Source organism: Castanea sativa, chromosome 6, assembly GCF_040712315.1.
Source record: "Castanea sativa cultivar Marrone di Chiusa Pesio chromosome 6, ASM4071231v1".
NCBI lineage: Eukaryota > Viridiplantae > Streptophyta > Magnoliopsida > Fagales > Fagaceae > Castanea > Castanea sativa.
The window spans coordinates 46,412,181-46,422,671 of NC_134018.1; the positions used below are offsets into that span (position 1 = coordinate 46,412,181).

The 10,491-nt window shown below is 33.3% G+C and overlaps 1 pseudogene; it reads right to left on the bottom strand.

The window, feature by feature from the left end:
• Positions 1 to 7,393: 7,393 nt before the first annotated feature.
• LOC142640064 (long chain base biosynthesis protein 2b-like) lies at positions 7,394 to 10,491 on the bottom strand (annotated as a pseudogene).

The following is a 10,491-nucleotide window of genomic DNA, read 5'->3' on the forward strand; positions in this document are numbered from 1 at the left end:
AGTTGCTGAAAAGCTAAAGCACACTCCTCAGACCATTGGAATCCTTTCCATTTATTTAACAATTGAAAAAAAGGTCTACACGTATCAGTGGACCGAGAGATAAATCTGTTGAAAGCAGCAGTCATCCCGGTCAATTTCTGAACTTCCTTCGGATTCCGAGGTGGTTGCAAGCCCTAAATGGCTCTGACCTGTGCCGGATTTACCTCTATTCCTCTATGAGTCACCATGTAACCTAGGAACTTTTTAGAGCCTACCCCAAAAGAACACTTTTAGGTGTTAAGGCACAGCTTGTACTTCCTAAGTGTTTGAAATGTGTCGTCCAAATCTTTCACATGCATAGGTACTATCTTACTCTTCACTACTATATCGTCCACATATACCTCAATGGTATTCCCAAGCTGAGATTCGAACATCCTGGTCATCATCCTTTAGTAAGTAGCCCCTGCATTTTTCAAACCGAATGGCATCACTTTATAGTGATAATTTCCCGTAGGAGTAATGAAGGCAGTCTTCTCCTGACCACCCAACGCCAATGATATTTGGTGATAACCTTGGAAGGCATCTAAAAAACTCATCCGAGGATGCCCAACCATAGCATCCACTAGCTGATCAATGCGAGGCATCGGGAACGAGTCTTTTGGGCAGGCTTTGTTCAGGCCTGTGAAGTACACACATACTCTCCATTTTCCGCTCTTCTTTTTTACTACGACAGTGTGCGCCAACCATTCTGGGTATAAAACTTCTTTAATAGCCCCAGCCCTTTTGAGCTTGAGCACCTCTTCCTTGATGGCCTCGGCATGCTCTTTCGAAGAACGCCGAGGTGGTTGCCTCTTGGGAACAACGGTAGAGTTGACGTTCAAATAATGGCAAAAAAAACTTGGGTCAACCCCCGGAGCCTCATAGGGATCCCATGCAAAAAAATTGATATTGTTTTTCAAAAATATCACCAATTCCATCTTCTCTTAGTGTGGTAGCCGTATCCCAACTTGAAAAACCTTTCAAGGTCATCATTTATGAGAAATCTTTCCAAATCTTCACACGTGGCCTCCTCTGCTGTCACCGCACCGGGCGCATCCAAAGTTGTTAATTGCTATAAGTCTTCTACAGCCGAGGTCAAGGATTCTGATTTGGCTTGATGCAGCACTGCGACCGATATACATTGCCTTGCTACTGATTGGCTACCAAGAATTTCTTCAATCAATCCACCTAGGAAAATTTCACTTTAACATGTAAAGTCGAGGAGACAGCACCCAAAGCATGCAGCTAAGGCCCTTTAGGGTTTTGTAACCAAGTGCTTCTTGATCTTCATTGTTAATGAAGTGAAGAACTTTACAGCTAACAACATCTTCTTCAAATTGCTAGAGTTTGTCATGTACTAGGATCCGTGCATCATTGGTTAGTCACGTACTGGGATTCGTGCAGAAAAGTGGCGTTCATATATTAAAGAGTTTAGAGGTTTTGAAGCAGTAGAAGGTTTCTGCTGTAAGTTCATCTATAGGATTTGTAGAGTCTAGGGACAAAGGTTTTGTACTAAATCTGAAACTTCTCTTTACTATAGTGAATTGCTTTTAGGGAAGGTGGAAGGTTTCCCCTCAGGGTTTTTTACTGTGAAACTAGTTTGTTTCATTAGTTTTCCTAGGTCATCATATGTTGTCTTATTTACTTTTCCACTATGCATAATATTGATATGATATTAATGTTTGTTAGTTTTAACAAGGTTTATTCATAATAAATCTAATTAATAACTTGGATTTAAAACTTATTATTCTATCAACTGAAGTCTAAATTTCCCAACAACCTGAGCTCGCACGCATAAGCCTGCCCAACAACAAGTTCTGATGTGTTTGCCTTTGGTGCTTTATTGCTAGAAGTGGTATGTGGTAGAAGGCCTATTGACCCTAAAGCATTGCCTGAGGAGCTCATGCTTGTGGACTGGGTTTGGGAGAAGTAAAGCTTAAGAGCAACCCTTAATGTTATGGACTCAAGGTTGGGGGTGAGTTTGATGAAGTTGAGGCTATTTTGGTGCTTAAATTGGGACTAATGTGTTCCAATGATGCACCCAAGTCAAGCCCACTATGAGGCATGTGGTTAGGTGCTTGGAAATGAAGCTGGCTTTGGAGGAGGAGGAGGATTTTATGCAATCTTATATGACAGCCTCAGTTGGTTGTTGATGTTGAAGATGGTTTAACTCCATCCTTTTCAATTTTTAGCAGAGATGATAATAGGTAGTCTTTTTACGAGGAGGAGTTGTTACGAAAATGGAGTTTTGGGTTTTAAAAATGCTCTTTTAGGCTCCTACAATGCCTAAACGAATGGACCATTTTCCTATGATTTGAGATTTTCAATTTTTGTTACTACTGCATGGTTATGTGTGTATTTGTTTGGACGTAAATAAATAAATCATATATTATCTTGTCGAGCCTCTCTTCTTCATTTGTTTTGTTTTGTTTGTGTGGGAAGTATATAATATTTAAGATGAAAAGTATGATATAATATTATAGACGAGAATTAGATTATCAAAAAAAAAAATATAGATTAGAATTAATGCCTTGCAACTCCATGCTTCAAGTTCACTTGTCCTAAATGGTATTGATAATTATTAGGTATTCTAGGTATAGTAGAATGTTTTCTCAACAGTTCTCCTTGTTTGTCGAACTGTTTGAATTTTCCTCACAATCTGATAAATCAACTCCAATCTCTCTCTCTCTCTCTCTCTCAAGCAAAATCAAGTCCAATCTTAGATTTTTAGGAGACTATTGTTCTACATGTATCATTCCAAGTTTATGCAATTAAAGTAGGCTTATTTTTTACAGATGTGGCATATACATAGCCTTTGAAGTCATATTCAATGAGTTGTTCACGAAATAAATGGACATTTGAGATGTGGATCAAAACGACCTGAGCAACTAATATTGATATTAATAAAGGGAACCAAAAATCATAAAAATTGATAGGAAAACTTGGGCAAGCTTCTTCGAGGTTCCTATTCTCTCCCAATCCATCATGCTTCAAAAAATACAAATGAAGAAAAAAAAATCACGCTTCTGGCTATTTAGAGGCTTCTGTTGTGAGAATTAATGGTTTTTTTTTTTTTATGGGAAGACCACATAAACTTTATTCAAAATGAAAAGCAACAATTACATAATAGAAAAGAGCTTGTTCAATAAAACAAAGATTCTTTTCAATTCAAACATAGAAATTGGCAATTACCAAGGGCATGTTTTGTTAGTAAATGAGTAGGCCTATTGCCTTGCTTACAAACATGAGATATTTCCACATGACGAAACTCATGTGAAGTAGCCAATGAGCTATATACCAGAGCAGCAACAGCAGATCGAGGGGGAAATATTTCCTTCATATTATTTACCAATATCAACGAATCTTTTGTCCTTGGATAAGCAAATGTAAAAAAAAAAGGGAGTTTTGATATTACATAATGATTAAGGAAGATAAAAAAGGGAGTTTGCACTACGTTCTTATTAAATTTATTATCATAGATTTGAGACACATATATAGTAACGGATTTAAGTTTTTCATATTACTTTTTGTGTAAATGTATTTTTTCTGTATTAAATTATTTGCATTTATTAACATAATTGATAAAATATAAAGTGGTGTATTTTTTATATTAAATTATTTGCATTTATTAACATATATATGATTGGAATTTTTTTTTGAGAATCATATATTATTGGAATTTATCAACATAAAATTGATAAACTATAAAGTAGAATATACTTAGAATATGATATAATATTTTTATTCATCTAAAAGTACCTAATCATTATCATGTCTATTTATTAACACGTGCTATTTACATGAAAATTTAATTAAGAAGTTGACTTCAACTTGAGCTCGAACAGAAAATGTTACTTGAAATTTGGAGGAATAAAAGTAATTGTAATAAGTAGTTGAGAAAAAAGACTTAAAAAATATATAGATACATACACACAAGCCTCATCACACGCGTTTTACGTGTGATGAGGTTTTTTATTTTATTTTAATGTCATCATTTTTCATTCATTCTAATTTGAAGTTTACACGTTTTTTTCATTAATATTACACATTTAGAACTACTAATACAATCAAAGTATCATAAGGTTAGCTTCAAAAAATGAACAAATTAATGTTACATGTTTATTTTGCAAAAAAAAAAATTGTGTTTTTATTATATATATATATATATATATTAAGAATTTAATTTATAAATAGATAAAATAATTTAAAAATCAACAAGAAAATAGTCCTATTTTTTAGGCAATTTTTTAACAGAAGTTATAGTTATATTTTTATCAGATTATCTTTTAACTTTGTCTCTATTTAAGAGTGTAAGGGCATCTAACCAACCTGATCAACCCAAGCCCATCTCAGGACTTAGATGCCTTCGCTAAGTCACTGGCAAAAGACCTGTGAACAAACAGGATATCTTCAAGGCCCTATATACATGGGCCGGCTATAATTATTTTTTAATTCACGGTCTCTTTTATGGGCCTACACCGTTAATATTGAAATCAAGCATTCATCACTCGCAAAAAGGAGAGTGGTCCATATTATATATATATATATATATATATATATATATTAAAATTTTAATAATTATAATGGAGGAGAGGAAATTTAAATTGTGAATGTCATGGATATATTAGACCATGCCAACCAGTTAAGTCAAAAAACTCTCAACAAGAGTGGTTCCTTATGATCACTCTTTACTATTGCATTAATAGATTTCTTTTCACCATAAGCTAAAAGAAGTAGACATATAGTATGTCAGTAGGGTTTTAGTGTAATTATATATGAAATGAAAATATAATATATAGGGATATATCTACTCACTTATAATAATCAAAGTTAGAAACTGTCTCTCAATATTATTTATGGATTCATTTTAACTGTTTTAACAAGATCACACCCTATCATAGTCTATCCATTTTACTTTCACTTTTCTTTAAAAGGTAAATGATGCATCATTCAATGAAAATTAATCTGTCAAAATATTATAACACATGATTATAAAAGCAGCCTTATTTATATGAGAGGATTTTTTTTGGGGTCCATGTCAAGCTTTGTTTATTTAGGATTCAGATCCTCTAAATTTTTTAGGATAATCTACAAAATAAATTTTTTTAAATCTTAACCATTCTTTAATGATTGAATAGTTTAGATTTTGTCATGACAGCATTCCACAAACAATAATCTTAATTGTTTTGTTTGCAACATTATTTTATTATTTTAAAAGAATTATTAGTAGAATGCTAACATGACCGAATCTAGACTCTTAAATCATAAAAGAATAATAAGGATTTAAAAAAATCTATTATAAGAGTACCCTATAAAATCTAGAAGATCTAAATCCGTTTATTAAGACCTTTGAAAGAACTTTACAACAACAAAACCAATTCACGGGCAATATGAAAGCACATATCAAAACTTTAGTTATTCTTGCATGGTTGCCAAAATCCCTATCTCTCAAAAAATATTAACTAAAGTTAGAAAATGTCTCCCTATATTATTTATGGATTTTAACTGTTTTGACGAGATCACACCCCATCATAGTCTATCCATTTTACTTTCACCTTTTTTTTTTAAGGTAAATGATGCTTCATTCAATGAAAATTAACCTGTCAAAATATTGTAGTACATGATGATAAAAGCAACCTTATTTATATGAGAGGTCTTTTTCCAGGTCCATGTCAACCTTTGTTTATTTAGGCCTTTAAAAGAACTTTACAACAACAAAACCAATTTCCAGGTATTATGAAAGTACAAATCAAAGCTTCAGTCATCCTTGCATGGTTGTCAAAATCCTAATCTATCAAAAAGTAATGATCAAAGTTAGAAACTGTCTCCTTATATTATTTATGGATTCATTTTAACTGTTTTGACGAAATCACACCCCATCATAGTCCATCCATTTTACTTTAAAAAAACATAGTCCATCCTTTTTACTTTCATTTTTTTAAAAGGTAAATGATGCTTCATTCAATGAAAATTAGCCTGTCAAAATATTATAGTACATGATGATAAAAGCAGCCTTATTTATACGAGAGGTCTTTTTTCGGGTCCATGATTAACCTTTGTTTATTTAGGCCATTAAAAGAACTTTACAACAAGAAAACCAATTTTCAGGCAATATGTAAGTACAAATCAAAGCTTTAGTCATTCATGCATAGTTGTTAAAATCCTGATCTCTCAAAAAATAATAATCAAAGTTAGAAAATATCTCCCTATATTATTTAAGGATTCATTTTAACTGTTTTGACGAAATCACACCCCATCATATTCTATCCATTTTACTTTCACTTAAAAAAAGAAAAAAAAAGAAAAAAGATAAATGATGCTTCATTCAATGAAAATTAACCTGTCAAAATATTATGGTACATGATGGTAAAAGCAACCTTATTTATATGAGAGGGTCTTTTTCTGGGTCCATGACCAACCTTTGTTTATTTAGGCCTTCAAAAGAACTTTACAAAATATATATATATATATATATCTTTCCAGGCAATATGAAAGTACAAATCAAAGCTTTAGTCATCCATGGTTCATTCAAATTCAATCAAATTTCGTAAATAAATACACAATTGGTATAGTATTAAAGTACGTACTATAGTACTATTCAAAGTGTATGCAATGGTAACTAACTTTCCACGTTTCCACTGAGCACAAAATTAATGGGTTTGGATGAACTTTGAAGCTGAAAAGAGAAAACATTGACCATAAATTGTATGATTTTTTTTTTTTTTTTTTTTGGTAATCAAGGAAAATGCATTAAAACTAGCACTACAAGAAAGTTTGCTATTTTCAATGGTTGAAAACGTCGAAAAAAGTATTAGAAACCGTAAAAAAAAGCATTTTCGACGGTTTAAGTGACCGTTGAGAACCACTACTAAAAACTATGTCGAAACTTTTTTTCTACACCCTATGTAACCGTCGAAAAATGTGATTCACCTTTATCAACAGTTATTAAACGTCGAAATATTATTGAAAACTGTTGAAATATATGTTGTCTTGAAATAAATTTCAGCAGTTTAAAACCGTTGAAATAAGTATTTAAAAAAAAAACTAAAACAATACCCTTTGCTATGTGTGTCTTTTCAATACCAGGAGGCCCATATAGCAAAATTCCCTTGGGAGGCTTCACTCCAATATTTTCAAAAAGCTGTGAATGCCTTAAAAGGCAATTCCACCAACTCACGAATCTGATTTATGTTTAAGAAATCAACATAAATCAGTGGATGCCTTAACCCAACTTATTTATCCACCATAAAGCAAAAGTATTAGTATTAGTACTGAAAAAGATGGCAATAACACTGTGATCACAATGTGGGAACTCCAAATTTGTAAACTTGAATACATTGGTGGTGGTGAATATAGATACTCCTGCATAGTTTAGGCCTATGATTCAAAACCATCATTGCAGTCCAACATACATAGCTTAGAGAACAGGAATTGTATAAAAAAAAAAAAAAGACAACCAAGAATTTTGGAAATCATCATCATGAGATCTATTCTGCACTTGAAGCAAAGGGTGAATCAAAACTTGCAAAACTTAGCATTTGACAGACTGCTGATAGCTCACACTGTATCTACAAGAAGCTGTATCCGGCCAAAATAGAATGAAAGTTCATACTTTCTCTACAAAACAGACTATCAAGGAAAAAGATTTTTTCTCACACTCCAGCTTCACCAACCTTTCCTGTTGCTGCTTGTAGCTGACAATCTAGGCAAAAAGATTTCTCTCATTCCAACCTTAGCATCTTCCCCTCTTCCTGCTGCTTCTTGGGTTCAGCAGGGAAGTATTTTATTCCCATCAGATCACCAACCTAACTGATAACCTGGAAAAGAAAAAAAAGTCTCAACAGGATTTAACAACAAAAGAATTACAAAAGCATCATAATTTCTCATAGACAACAGAAGTTGTCCGTTGAATTTGGAGAGTCTATTAGAAAAAATGACGAGGTTCTTATGTAATATAGCAGTTATCATCCTTATTCTATCACTTTTACTCCCTGGGGTAAATACTAAATAGTAAAGACATGGAAGAATGTGCTGATGGTCGACTAGGTAGTGAATTATGTTTAAATAATCTTTAGGATGTCCAAATGGTTGAGAGTTCATTGAACAAAATGACAAGATACCTATGTAATATAACAATTATCATCCTTCTTCTATCACTTTTACTCCCTGGGGCAAATAGTAAAGACATGGAAGAATGTGCTGATAGTCTAATACTGTGGTATACTGGGCATTGAAATATGTTTAAATAATCTTTAGGATGTCCAAATAATTAGCTTGAATATGCATCTAGGGTGCTACACATCCATGTAACTCTCTCTCTCTCTCTCTCTCTCTCTCTCTCTCTCATTGAAAAGAATGCATTTGCAACTCTCGTATATGAAAGTGACACACCTAGGAAATGAGAATCAATGACAAGAATACACACTAAAATAACCTCTAGTACAAAAACAAAAGAGGAAAAACTTATATTAGAATTTACTTCCAATGCTTGGATGAGGTCTTCCTTAGTATGAGAAGCAGATATGCATATACGAGCCCTTGCCAACAGTGGTGGGGTTGCTGGAAATGCCACTGTCACAACAGCCACCTGCAACAGCATCATTTAATATCGACATAGACAGTTAGAAAAATCCATAATCAGGGACCATATCCAGGATGGATGGACTCACATTTTACTTGAGGCACTCTTGTGAGAAGGCAGGGATTCTTACTGGATTGTAAAGCATAATTGGCATTACTGGAGAATCATTATCACCAAGAACCTCAAAACCCATTTTCTGCAGTTCTGACCTGAAAAAATTGCTATTTTTTTGTATCCTAGCAAGTTTTTGGGCACCTGCAAAGAAACAAAAGCTCATTAAGTTGTCATCCTATAAAGCAGGAGTAAGCTTTGGATACTGATAAAGTAAATACACTAAAAGTTAAAAAAAAAAAAAATCAAACCTCTACTGGTCCCATCCTCTCTGAGAATAACCCTTATTGCAGATATTATTTGTTCTGCAGTTGGTGGTGATATTGAGGTTGCATAAAGATGAGTAGGGCAAGTGTATTTCAAGTATTGAATAAGGTCCTGAAATAAACACAAGTTTCGGTGACATTAAATACAACTCAGACTTCAAAATTAGTTCTGCTCAACTACATATCGACACTTCCAAGAGAAAACAATTATATAGAAAGATTAATATATATATATATATATATATATATATATATATATAATATAATATATATATACACACGCCAAAGATTTAATCCCATTTAAAACATAACTGCTACTTATTCCTTGAAGACTACTCTACAAATGAAGAAAAGCTAAACCAAATGATGAACATAATAACAGCAGCATGACAATGATGTTTTGTAACAGTAACACATACATTGGCTTTTCTGCTTTATCATTACTAAATCCTCCCCAATGTTGGATCTAATAGAGTACTTAGAGAGCAAACATAGAATTCATGTGTGGGTTTATCACTGATCAAAAACATTGATCTCAAAGTTTAAAGCTCCATCAATGTGTAATTTGGCTAACCCAAGAAAACCGACATAAGTCCACAAGGCCACACTACTTAACGACAACTAAATTTGACGATGCTCATTGAATCACGTCAACCATATATATGTCAACATAGCAAGGGTTCCTATGCATCAACTTTGTGCTCCATAGTTAGCCTTGGACTATAAACGAGAAATATAAGTAGAACAAAATTTATATTCATGATACAATTACAGATGATACCGCAATGTAGATGGTGCAAAATATCAAGATCATATTAAATTTTAGTGGGAGTCCCATAGTATGAATAACAAGTTTCTCAAGTTGCCAACTGACCTTGATATCGATCCCCTCAACAATAACAATTATCTTTTTCCAGGGTCTATGAGTCTGTGGTTGTCCCTCAGCTATTTGCTCTCTCAAAACTTGCTCCAACTGAGAGGGTGCTGTAACCAAGTTGGTGAAGGCGAAACATGAGTTATAATGCTCAAACCAATATTCCTGAGAATATAATTTGCATCCAAAGGAACCATCATAATGAGCATATATGTATAATACACAATCCTAGTCAGCAGTAGCTGAGTAGTGTGCCCACATTATGGAGGTGGATTAGGACAAAGGTACATTACTGGCATCAAGAGTCAGTTACAAGCTTTTCAAAGTGATCCTTTTGAAATTAACTATAAGTTATCTTTCCTCCTTTTCTAGTGTCAATAAGGCTGACATGTCACCATCTGAAATCCTACATATGTTTCAAATTTTCTCCATTCATATTTCATTAATTTTCTACATTTCAGGGGAAATTAAAATTTATAATAATACCTTCGTAGGTTGTTTATATTCCAAGGGCGTTGTACAATTTTTTCATCTAGATCAGCTAAGCAATATGACCCTATGCCCGTTACAGAAATGATCTGATATGATCCTTCTAAATTTGGTGCTAGCTTACCCCATGCTGAATTTTTGGCAGTACCCAT